At 38.2% G+C, this 12,984-nt stretch overlaps 1 protein-coding gene across 3 annotated transcripts in view; it reads right to left on the bottom strand.

The window, feature by feature from the left end:
• Positions 1-12,984, bottom strand: part of RB1 (RB transcriptional corepressor 1) — a 174,870-nt gene that overhangs the window by 45,882 nt on the left and 116,004 nt on the right. The gene's annotated exons all lie outside the window — the stretch shown is intronic.

The following is a 12,984-nucleotide window of genomic DNA, read 5'->3' as shown; positions in this document are numbered from 1 at the left end:
TCTTCATAAGGTCAAAAGGGCATATTATATCCATCTTAAAGTTCAGGGCAGTTTGCCCAAGGTAAGGTCAAAATTTAGAAATCAAGGATTCTGGATCTCTAGGTCACAGTGATTTCTACTATCCCTTTATGCATGCACTCACTGAGTTGTATTCTTTCATTAGACAAACATGTATAAGGAACTGGGTTGGGTACTCCTTGTGAGGACCCAGCTTTTAGTTTTGACTTCATTGTTCTCCACCAATAATCACTTTGTAATCCTAAGCAAGTCACAACTTCTCTGAATTTTAGTTTCTTGATCTGTAAAATTGAGACAATAATATATGCTCTTTCTATCATTCAAAATTCGTGTGGAGACTAAATTAGATAGAAAATTGAGGGTTGAAAAGAATTCTATAGGTCTAATTTAATACTCTCCTTTTACAAATACACAACAGAGAAGCTAAATTATTTGCTCAAGCTCGTGTTAATATTTTTTCCTTTAAGAGTTGAGGTCTCTCTATATTGCCCAGGCTAGACTGGAATTCCTGGGCTCAAGAGATCCTTCCACCTCTGCCTCCTGAGCAGGTGGGGCTCAGGAGATGCACATTAATTTTTAGTAACTGGGATTAGAATCCAGGTCACTTAACACCTAGTGAAACTGGTCCTTTCATTATACTTTGCAGCTTCTAGAGTGGGTGAAAAATTTTTGAAAGCTACAACCCACCTAGCCTTTCCCAGTTAAGGTTTTATGACCAAATTCAGCCTTTATGCAACAAGGCACATATTATATGTGAAGAATTAACATCTTCTAGGAATTCAGAGTAGCATCCTTGAGAGAATGGAGAAAATAGTCAAATAGTTTTCTGTGTTTTGGGATGAGAAAGGCAGCATGACTATACTAATGGGACATTATTACCAGGAATGGCTCAAGCCTTCAAGACCTGAAACTTAAAATTTTGTATTCAACTGTAAAGGCTAGCCTTCATTACACATCATCTCCTCAAGAAGCTCTTTACTAAATTCGTAGACTCTCATCTTTATGTGTTACTAATAGCTATTGTTATATCTTGTATTGCAATTATTTCTTTGTTTTGTATTATTGTTTTTTTCTTTTTTTTTTTTGAGACACAGTCTTGCTCTGTCACCCAGGCTGGAGTGCAGTGGCATGATCTCTGTCACTGCAACCTCTGCCTCCCGGGTTCAAGCGATTCTCCTGCCTTAGCCTTCTGAGTAGCTGGGATTACAGGTGTGAGCCACCATATCTGGATGATTTTTTTGTATTTTTAGTAGAGACAGAGTTTCACCATGCTGGCTAGGCTGGTTTTGAACTCCTGACATCAAGAGGTCTGCCCGCTTTGGCCTCCCAAAGTGCTAGGATTACATGCATGAGCCACCACACATGGCCTTTTCATTCTTAATTGAATTGCATGAATATGTCTTAAAAGGCAAACTAAGTACTGTGGAAGTACAGAAAAGGAACTGATGAGACTAAGAAGACTCCATAGAAAAGACGTGATACGATTCTAAGAGCTGGAGATGAGGAAGCAGCAAGAGAGTTCGAAAAAAGATAAGGAAGAAGGGACAACTCAAGTGTATGCACAGATAAATATGCTTATTAAAGTTTTAAATCTTATCACAATAACATTTTCACTCCTCTTGATTTCCTTTCCCTACTTGTCTGAACCTGCTTCAACCATCATTCCCATCAACTTTTACTTTGCTATAATCATCATTCATCACCTTTTAAATCTTTCCTCTTCTACTTCCATCCAACTCTATAAAAGTTGGTTCAACTCTTTGAACTTGGGTAGATGACTCACATTCTGGTAAAAAGTACCATAAAGTATTAAGTGTTTACAATAATGAAAGGAAGGTAAATCACTTCCAAATGATACCAATAGACTTATGATAATACTAGTCTAGAATTTAAAATTTTTCCCCCTTAGGCTAAAAGATCTTTCTATAGAAAATAAATATATTCTGTCAACATAAATTACAAATGTTCATTTCTCAAATTGAAAAAGGTTTATTTGTTTCTATACTTAAATAGAAAATTTTATCATAATGAGCATCAAAAGAATCCCAAATGAGAAAACTGCTTTTTTCATTAGTATAAATTAGAGATGGAAGTCACATTTCACCATGGCAAACACGTGCTGCATGCAAAATGACTAAAGTAAGTTTAGAATAATTCTTTTAAAATTTTAAAATATCAGTGTTCCATATTTTTTTTCTTTCCTTCTTCTTTTAAGAGACAGTGTCTCGTTATGTTGCCTAGGCTGGAGTGCTGTGGCTATTCATAGGTGTCATCATAGAGCAACGAAGCCTCAAACTCCTGTGGCCTTAAGTGATCCTCTTGTCTCAGCCTCTAGAGTAGCTTCAACTACAGGTGTGTACCACTATGCCTGGCTCACACTTTCTTTTGAACTTAAATGAATTTATTTCTGTTTTAAGTCTCACATACTCTCTTATCTGATTTTTTTTTTTTTTTTTTTTTTGGCATATCCCCTGTTCTCAATGTTACGTACAATTTCAATTATGGCCTTCAAAACTTTTAATGAGAGAATTCTTTAAAGTTTTAATCAATTCCTGTTTGATCAATTTTATAGTAAAAGAACATGGTGTCTTACTGTGGAAAAAAATAGATCTTTTAAAGAAGAATGCTATTGAAACATAAAGGGAAGTCTTTTACAAAATATTTAATCTTATACATGTTTCTTGGGCAACCTGGTTTCAAAAATCAGAAATCCTTAAACATAAAGAATGTAAGGTGACTCCTTGATCTATTACACCTAAGAGGGAAAAAACTCAACCTGCAGAGGTTGCAGTGAGCCAAGATCGTACCACTGTACTCCAGCCTGGACGACAGAGCGAGACTCCATCTCAAAAAAAAAAAAAAAAAAACGAAAACAGAACCAAAAACCCAACCCAGCAGCTTAAGCACTGAAAGTATTCAAAGAATCAGAATCAGATGTCATTAAATTTTAAAAACCGACGCATTACATAATGAAATTCACTCTATTTCATTCTTTTTATTTATTTACTTATTTATTTGAGAACAGGCCTCTCTATCACTCAGGCTGGAGTAAAATGGTACAATCATAGCTCAATGCAGCCTCAATCTCCCGGGCTCAAGTGATCCACCCACCTCAGCCTCCCTAGTAACCAGGACTACAGGTGCACACCACCACACTTGCCTAATTTTTTGAAACAGGGTGTCACTATGTTGCCTAGGCTGGTCTTGAAATCCTGGTCTCAAGTGATCCTCTCATCTCAGCCTCCCAAAGTGTTGGGATTATAGGTGTGAACCATAGCTCCCGGCCAAGATTCACTATATTTTGAATTGGTTGTATATGTAGGCTATTTTTTTTTTTAAGACAAGGTCTTGATCTGTCACCAGGCTGAAGTGCAGTGGTACGATCAAGGCTCACTGCAGTCTCAACCTCCTAGGCTCAAACAATCCTCCCACTTCAGCCTCCCAACCAGCTGGGACCACAGGTTCACATCACCACATCCAGGTAATTTTTAAATTTTTTATAGAGACAGGATCTCCCAAAGTTGATACACTATATTTCAAATCAGTCTACATGGTCATTATGGCAACATTCCTAAAAAGGCTTGTCTTCCCCATTTTTTAAAGTTATTATACTTTAAGTATTGGGATACATGCGCAGAATGTGCAGGTTTGTTACATAGGTATACACATGCCATGGTGGTTTGCCGCACCCATCAATCCATCATCTACATTAAGTATTTCTCCTAACGCTATCCCTCCTCTAATCCCCCACGCCGACAGACCCTGGTGTGTGATGTTCCCCTCCCTGTGTCCATGTGTTCTCATTGTTCAATTCCCACTTATGAGTGAGAACATGCAGTGTTTGGTTTTCTGTTCCTGTGTTAGTTTGCTGAGAATGATGGTTTCCAGCTTCATCCATGTCCCTGCAAAGGACACGAACTCATCCTTTTTTATGACTGCATAGTATTCCATAGTGTATATGTGCCACATTTTCTTTATCCAGTCTATCATTGATGGGCATTTGGGTGGGTTCCAAGTCTTTGCTATTATAAATACTGCTGCAATAAACATACATGTGCATGTCTTTATTGTAGAATGATTTATACTTTGGGTATATACCCAGTAATGGGATTGCTGAGTCAAATGTTATTTCGGTTCTAGATCCTTGAGGAATCACCACACTGTCTTCCACAATGGTTGAACTAATTTACACTCCCACCAACAGTGTAAAAGTATTCCTATTTCTCCACATCCTCTCCAGCATCTGTTGTTTCCTGATTTTTTAATGATTGCCATTCTAACTGCCAGGAGATGGTATCTCATTGCGGTTTTGATTTGCATTTCATTAATGACCACTGATGATGAGCTTTTGTTCATATGCTTATTGGCCACATAAATGTCTTCTTTTAAGAAGTGTCTGTTCATATCCTTCCCCCACTTTTTGATGGAGTCGTTTGCTTTTTTTTCCTGTAAATTTGTTTAAGTTCCTTGTAGATTCTGGACATTAGCCCTTTGTCAGATGGATAGATTGCAAAAATTTTCTCCCATTCTGTAGGCTGCCTGTTCACTCTGAAGATAGTTTCCTTTGCTGTGCAGAAGCTCTTTAGTTTAATAAGATCCCATTTGTCAATTTTGGCTTTTGTTGCCATTGCTTTTGGTGTTTTAGTCATGAAGTCTTTGCCCATGCCTATGTCCTGAATGGTATTGCCTAGGTTTTCTTCTAGGGTTTTTATGGCTTTAGGTCTTACAGTTAAGTCTTTAATCCATCTTAAGTTAATTTTTGTATAAGGTGTAAGAAAGGGGTCCAGCTTCAGTTTTCTGCATATGGCTAGCCAGTTTTCCCAACACCATTTATTAAATAGGGAATGCTTTGCCCAGTGCTTGTTTTTGTCAGGTTTGCCAAAGATCAGATGGTTGTAGATGTGTAGCATTATTTCTGAGGCCTCTCTTCTGTTCCATTGGTCAATATATCTGTTTTGGTACCAATACCATGCTGTTTTGGTTACTGTAGGCTTGTAGTATAGTTTGAAGGCAGGTAGTGTGCTGCCTCCAGCTTTGTTCTTTTTGCTTAGGATTGTGTTGGCTATATGGGCTTTTTTTGGTTCCATATGAAATTTAAAGTAGTTTTTTTTCTAATTCTATAAAGAAAGTCAATGGTAGCTCAATAGGGATAGGATTGAATCTATAAATTACTTTGGGTGAGATGGCCATTTTCACAAGATTGATTCTTCCTATCCACGAGCATGGAAAGTTTTTCCATTTGTTTGTGTCCTCTCTTATTTCCTTGAGTAGTGAAGTTTGTAGTTCTCCTTGAAGATGTCCTTCACATCCCTTGTATGTTGTATGCCTAGGTATTTTATTCTCTTTGTAGCAATTGTGAATGGGAGTTCACTCATGATTTCGCTCTCTGTCTATTATTGTTGTACAGGAATACTTGTGATTTCTGCACATTGATTTTATATCCTGAGACTTTGCTGAAGTTGCTTATCAGCTTGAGATTTTGGGTTGAGACAATGGGGTTTTCTAAATAGACAATCATGTACTCTGCGAACAGAGACAATTTAACTTCTTCTCCTCCTATATGAATATGCTTTATTTCTTCCTCTTTTCTGACTGCCCTGAACAGAACTTCCAATACTATGCTGAATAGGAGTGATGAGAGAGGACATCCTTGTCTTGTGCCACTTTTCAAAGGGAATGCTTCCAGCTTTTGTTGATTCAGTATGATATTGGCTGTGGGTCTGCCATAAATAGCTCTTATTATTTTGAGATATGTTCCATCAATATGAAGCTTATTGAGAGTTTTTAGCATGAAGCAGTGTTGAATTTCATTGATGGCCTTTTCTGTATCTATTGAGATAATCATGTGTTTTTTTTTTTTCATTGGTTCTGTTTATGTGATGGATTATGTTTATTGATATGCATTTGTTGAACCAGCCTTGCATTACAGGGATGAAGCCGACTTGTTTGTGGTGGATAAGCTTTTTGATGTGCTGCTGGATTTGGTTTGCCAGTATTTTATTGAGGGTTTTCACACTGATATTCATCAGGGATATTGGCTGAAATTTTCTTTTTTTGTTGTGTCTCTGCCAGGTTATGGTATCAGGATGATGCTTGGCTTATAAAATGAGTTAAGGAGGATTCTCTCTTTTTCTATTGTATGGAATAGTTTCAGAAGGAATGGTACCAGCTTCTCTTTGTATCTCTGGCAGAATTCAGCTGTGAATCCATCTGCTCCTGGGATTTTTTTTGGTTGGTAGGCTATTAATTACTGTCTCAATTTCAGAACTTGTTATTGGTCTATTCAGGGATTCGACTTCTTCCTGGTTTACTCTTGGGAAGGTGTATGTGTCCAGGAATTTATCCATTTCTTCTAGATTTTCTAGATTATTGGCACAGAGATGTTTATAGTATTCTCTGACGGTAGTTGGTATTTCTGTGGTATCAGTGGTGATATCCCCTTTAGCATTTTTTGATTGTGCCTATTTGATTCTTCTCTCTTTTCTTCTTTATTAGCCTTGCCAGTGGTCTATCTATTTTGTTAATCTTTTCAAAAACACCAGCTCCTGGATTCATTGATTTTTTGAAGGGTTTTTTGTGTTTCTCTCTCCTTCAGTTCTGCTCTCACCTTAGTTATTTCTTGTCTTCTACTAGCTTTTGAATTAGTTTGCTCTTGCTTCTCTAGTTCTTTTAATTGTGGTGTTAGGATGTCAATTTTACATTTTACATCCTTTCTCTTTCTCCTGTGGGCATTTAGTGCTATAAACTTCCCTCTAAACTCTGCTTTAGCTGTGTCCCAGAGATTTGGGTATGTTGTGTCTTGGTTCTCATTGGTTTCACAGAACTTCTTTGTTTCTGCCTTAATTTCATTATTTTCCCAGTATTCATTCAGGAACAGGTTGTTCAGTTTCCATGCAGTTGTGCAGTTTTGAGTGAGTTTCATAATCCTGAGTTCTAATTTGATTGCACTGAGGTCTCAGAGACTGTGTTATGATTTCCATTGTTTTTGCATTTGCTGAGGAGTGTTTTACTTGCAATCATATGGTCAATTTTAGAATAAGTGTGATGTGGTGCTAAGAAGAATGTCTATTCTGTTGATTTGGGGTGGAGAGTTCTGTAGATGTCTATTAGGTCTGTTTGATCCACAGCTGAGTTCAAGTCCTGAATATTCTTGTTAATTTTCTGTCTTATTGATCTGTCAAATATTGACAGTGGGGTGTTGAAGTCTCTCACTATTATTGTGTGGGAGTCTAAGTCTCTTTGTAGGTCTCTAAGAACTTGCTTTATGAATCTGGGTGCTCCTGTATTGGGTGCATATATACTTAGGATAGTTAACTTTTCTTGTTGCGTTGATCCCTTTACCATTATGTAATGCCCATCTTGTCTTTTTTGATCTTCATTGGTTTAAAGTCTGTTCTGTCAGAGACTTGGATTGCAACCCCTGCCTCTTTTTTTTTTTTTTTTTGCTTTCCATTTGCTTGGTAAATCTTCCTCTGTCCCTTTATTTTGAGCACATGTCTTTGCATGTGACATGAGTCTCCTGAATACAGCACACTGATGGGTCTTGACTCTTTATCCAACTTGCCAGTCTGTGTCTTTTAACTGTGGCACTTAGCCTGTTTACTTTTAGGTTGATTTTGTTATATATAAATCTGATCCTGTCATTTTGATGCTAGCCAGTTAGTTTGCTCATTAGTTGATGCCCATTAGTTTCTTCATACTGTTGATGGTCTTCACAATTTGGTATGTTTTTGCAGCAGTTAGAACCAATTTTTCCTTTCCATATTTAGTGCTTCCTTCAGGAGCTCTTGTAAGGCAGGCCTAGTGGTGACAAAATCTCTCAGCATTTGCTTGTCTGTAAAGGACTGTATTTCTCCTTCACTTATGAAGCTTAGTTTGGCTGGATACAAAATTCTGGGTTGAAAATTCCTTTCTTTAAGAATGTTGAATATTGGCCCCCACTCTTTTCTGGCCTGTAGGGTTTCTGCAGAGAGATCTGCTGTTAGTCTGATGGGCTTCCCTTTGTAGGTAACCCGACCCTTCTCTCTAGCTGCTTTTAACATTTTTTCCTTCATTTCAACCTTAGTGAATCAATGATTATGTGTCTTGGGGTTGCTCTTCTCGAGGAGTATCTTTGCGGTGTTCTCTGTATTTCCTCAATTTGAATGTTGGCCTGTCTTGCTAGGTTGGGGAAGTTCTCTTGGATAATATCCTGAAGTGTTTTCCAACTTGGTTCCATTCTCCCTGTCACTTTCAGGTGCATCAATCAAATGTAGGTTTGGTCTTTTCACATAGTCCCCTATTTCTTGGAGGCTTTGTTTGTTCCCTTTCATTCTTTTTTCTCTAATCTTGTCTTCACACTTTATTTCATTAAGTTGATCTTCAATCTCTGATATCCTTTCTTCCACTTGATCAATTTGGCTGTTGATACTTGTGTATGTTTCACAAAGTTCTTGTGCTGTGTTTTTCAGCTCCATCAGGTCATTCATGTTCTTCTCTAAACTGGTTATTTCAGGTAGCAATTCCTCTAACCTTTCTTCAAGGTTTTTAGCTCTCTTGCATTGGGTTAGAATATACTCCTTTGGCTTGGAGGAGTTTGTTATTACCCACCTTCTGAAACCCACTTTTGTCAATTCATCAAACTCATTCTCTGTCCAGTTTTGTTCCCTTGCTGGCAAGGAGTTGTGATTCTTTTGAAGAGAAAAGACATTCTGGTTTTTGGAATTGTCAGCCTTTTTGTGCTGATTTTTCCTCATCTTCATGGATTTATCTACCTTTGGTCTTTGATGTTGGTGACCTTCAAATGGGGTTTCTGTGTGGACGTCCTTTTTGTTGATATTGATGCTATTCATTTCTGTTTGTTAGTTTTCCTTCTAACAGTCAGGTCCCTCTGTTGCAGGTCTGCTGGAATTTGCTGAAGGTCCACTCCAGACCCTGCTTGCCTGGGTATCACCATTGGAGGCTGCAGAACAGCAAAAAATGCTGCCTGTTCCTTCCTCTGGAGGTTACATCCCAGAGGGGCACCCACCAGATGCCAGCCAGAGCTCTCCTGTGTGAGGTATCTGTTGACCACTACTGGGAGGTGTCTCCCCAGTCAGGAGGCATTGGGGTCAGTGACTCACTTGAAGAGCCAGTCTGTCCCTTAGCAGAGCTTGAGCACTGTCCTGGGAGATCTGCTGCTCTCTTCAGAGCCAGTAGGCAGGAACATTTAAGTCTGCTGAAGCTGCACCCATAGCCACCCTATAGCACCCTTCCCCGAGGTGATCTGTCTGAGGGAGATGGGAGTTTTATCTGTAAGCCCCTGACTGGGGCTGCTGCCTTTTTTTCAGAGATGCCCTGCCCAGAGAGGAGGACTCCAGAGAAGCAGTCGAGCTACAGTGGCTTTGGTGAGCTGCAGTGGGCTCTACCCAGTTCTAACTTCCTGGTGGTTTTGCTTACATTGTGAGGGGAAAACCACCTACTCAAGCCTCAGTAATGGCAGATGCCCCTCCTCCCACCAAGCTCCAGCATCCCAGGTTGACTTCAGACTGCTGTGCTGGCAGTGAGAGTTTCAAGCCAGTGGATCTTAGCTTGCTCTGTGGGGGTGGGATCCACTGAGCTAGACCACTTGGCTCCCCGGCTTCAGCCCCCTTTCCAGGCAAGTTAACAGTTCTGTGTTGCTGGTGTTTCAGGTGCCACTGGGGTATTGAATAAAAAAAAAAAAAAATCCTGCAGCTAGCTCAGTGTCTGCCCAAATGGCCACCCGGTTTTGTGCTTGAAACCCAGGGCCCTGGTGGTGTAGGCACCCGAGGGAATCTCCTGGTCTGAGGGTTGTGAAGATCATGGGAAAAGTGTAGTATCTGGGCCAGAATGCACTGCTCCTCATTGCATATTCTGTCATGGCTTCCCTTGGCTAGGGGAGGAATTTCCCTGGTCCCTTGAACTTCCCTGGTGAGGTGATGCCCCACCCTGCTTTGGCTCGCCCTCCATGGGCTGCATCCCCTGTCTAACGAGTCTCAGTGAGATGAGCTGGGTACTTCAGTTGGAAATGGAGAAATCACCCACCTTCTGCATTGATTTCGCTGGGAACTGTTCCTGTCTTCACCATTTTAACAGACTCAAGCTGTTCCTGTCTTTACCATTTTAACATCTATCTGGCTCTGTTTAATTTTCACTCCCCTCCAAAAAATCCATACGATAAATAAATTGATTCTCAGAGTTAACTTCCAGAAGTATAGAGATCTCAATTAAAATAACAGTTTGCCTGAGTTTATCAAATACAAAAGTATCTATTAAATACAATTGATTCTATGGATTCATTACCTCCCTTTGCAAGTAGTTACTCTGTATCTTTCCAATTCTAACCTAAGAATTTTTCAAAGTTTCTAAATTCCCCTTTGGTTCCTTAGTTAGAAGCCAAATTTAATATCTGGAAAAAATGCAATATTCAATTATCTTCTTCCCATTGAAACAGTCCCTCTGCTACTGCTCTCCCTCAGTAGGAACAACTTGCAACAAAATTCAAGTTTATGATTCACTCATCAGCAAACATGTGAGAATCATCTACAAAGAACCAAGAATTGTGTTAAGAATTATACAAATATTTACTATGATACTGATAATATTGAAAAACCTAATTCAACAAATAGTAATCTATCCATTTTTAAGCCCCAATAACTCAAACACTTTGGGAGGCCGAAGCGGGTGGATGACTTGAGGTCAGGAGTTCAAGACCAGCCTGGCCACATGGTGAAATCCTCTCTCTACTAAAAATACAAAAATTAGCTAGGTGTGGCAGCGGGCGCCTGTAATCCCAGCTACTAGGGAGACTGAGGTGGGAAAATCGCTGGAACCTAGGAGGCAGAGGTTGCAGTGAGACAAGATCGCAGCAGTGCACTCCAGCCTGGGCGACAGAGTGAGAAAACAAAAAGAAAAGAAAAAAAGAAAAAGAAAAACTATAGATGAATGATTTAAGTGAATAACAAGTCAAGTGAGTAATGACAATATGTAGGAGAATATTCCAAATAGAATTAATACATTTTAATTCTTTGAATGAGAAAATGCCATATTCAAAATGAAAGTAAAAGTAGGACAAGATCAGCATATACAACTGCATATATTTCATTAAAGATGACTAAAGAGGAGACTATCAATTTGAAAGAAGATTACTAAGATTTTACGGTTTTTTTAAACATACTGAACCAAATTTTTTTTAAAAAGTAAGACATAATTACTAACAGAAAATTTTTTCCAATGAGAATACAAGCTTATTAACTAATTACTCCTTTTTTCATTAATGCTCACTCAGCTTCTACCAGTCTTCTAATGAGAACACACACATACCTTTTTTCTATACCAAATGTGATACAAAGATATTCAACCCTTCAAATTTTTAAGTATTGGTTATAAGTAATACTCATCTTTTTTTGTCATTTGATAATAGATGAATTTTCTAGTCCAGACAGTAGAAATAGATTATAGTTCATCAACAAATGACAAAAATTGCTGAGTGTGAAAGAATGGTGCAAAACAACACAAAAGATATTACTGTAATAAGTTATTTTTAAGCTAGCTAAGTAATTTATGAGAAAAAATAAATTATTCTTAAATTACTTAATACCCAAAAGGAAGAGTTTCAGCTTAAACTAGACCAAATTCAAAAAGATAATAACAATAAGGCATAACCAGATCTAGCCTTTTCTGAAAAAATATTTAAAACAAGAAAAACATGTGCTATAGAGGTTGTGATATCCTCAATCTTTGAGGAAATAACACCTATATTTAACTACCCTCACCTTACACACACTTTCTTCTGATTTTGTTTTTAAAATGTAAGTATACTTTTTTTTTTTTTGGAGATAGTCTCGCTGTCGCCCAGGCTGGAGTGCAGTGGCTTGATCTCGGTTCACTGCAACATCTGCCTCCTGTGTTCAAGCGATTCTCCTGCCTCAGCCTCCCGAGTAGCTGGGACTACAGGCACACACTACTGAACTAGGCTAATTTTGTATTTTTAGTAGAGATGGGGTTTCACCATGTTGGCCAGGCTGCTCTTGAACTCCTGACCTCAGGTGATCCACCTGTCTTGGCCTTCCAAAGTGCTGGGATTACAGGTGTGAGCCACTGCGCCTGGCCCAAAATATGAGTATACTTTAAATATAAATATATAGAGAAACCATTCATAGAAACTTTTAAATGAAGACAAATCTGAAATATATTCCAATATATAGTTAATGTCATATTAAGGGGTTAAGGGAAGAGCTGGGAGGAAGAAGAAAGATAAGACTATGAACCTAAAATTTAGCCAGGTAGTAGGATTTTTATTCTCTAAACCTTATTTCAATCAATTTAAGGTTAAAAAAATTTTGTTTAAAAGGATGCAACTTCATTTTGTGCTTAAAAAGTAAGATTAACACCACACCAAAGATAAACATTCTTGAATTTGTTCTTTGGTGAAATGAGTAATTTAAAAATTTAAACAGCTCTAAAATATTAATTCAACTTCATAGGAAAGAGGAAAGAATGTTAGAAAATTGCTTATCAAAAAATAATGAGACCCAGGATAAGAGCTACTCATAATCATAACAATTAAATATTGAGGATTTTTCAGAAACCGAGTCAAATGCTTTTTATACATTAAAGATTAAAGGCCCCCGTTTCATAGTCATTGAACAGTTCTTTGAAATGCTATGTAAAGATATCACTAATAATTGCAATTTATAAATACACACCCATATACATTTTCTTTTCTAAAATGTCATATCCCAAACACGAAAACAATCGAATAGCAGAACAACAGGATTAATAGTGTTTTTTTTTTCTTTCAATTATTACTACTGAAACAAATCAAACCAACTGAGAGGTTGCCAGCACCCCAGAAGGCATTTCCGCATAAAAAGAGTTAATGAGCAGACCTCGCAGTTAAACAGCCAGTGACCATTTGCAAGCCTCCTAGGTATATTCCCAGCAGACACACTATCAGATTAAAGGAAGTGCAAACAAACTGGGCTG

This window comes from Macaca fascicularis, chromosome 17 (genome assembly GCF_037993035.2).
Source record: "Macaca fascicularis isolate 582-1 chromosome 17, T2T-MFA8v1.1".
Taxonomy (NCBI): domain Eukaryota; kingdom Metazoa; phylum Chordata; class Mammalia; order Primates; family Cercopithecidae; genus Macaca; species Macaca fascicularis.
This window is presented reverse-complemented; position numbering and strand designations above follow the sequence as displayed.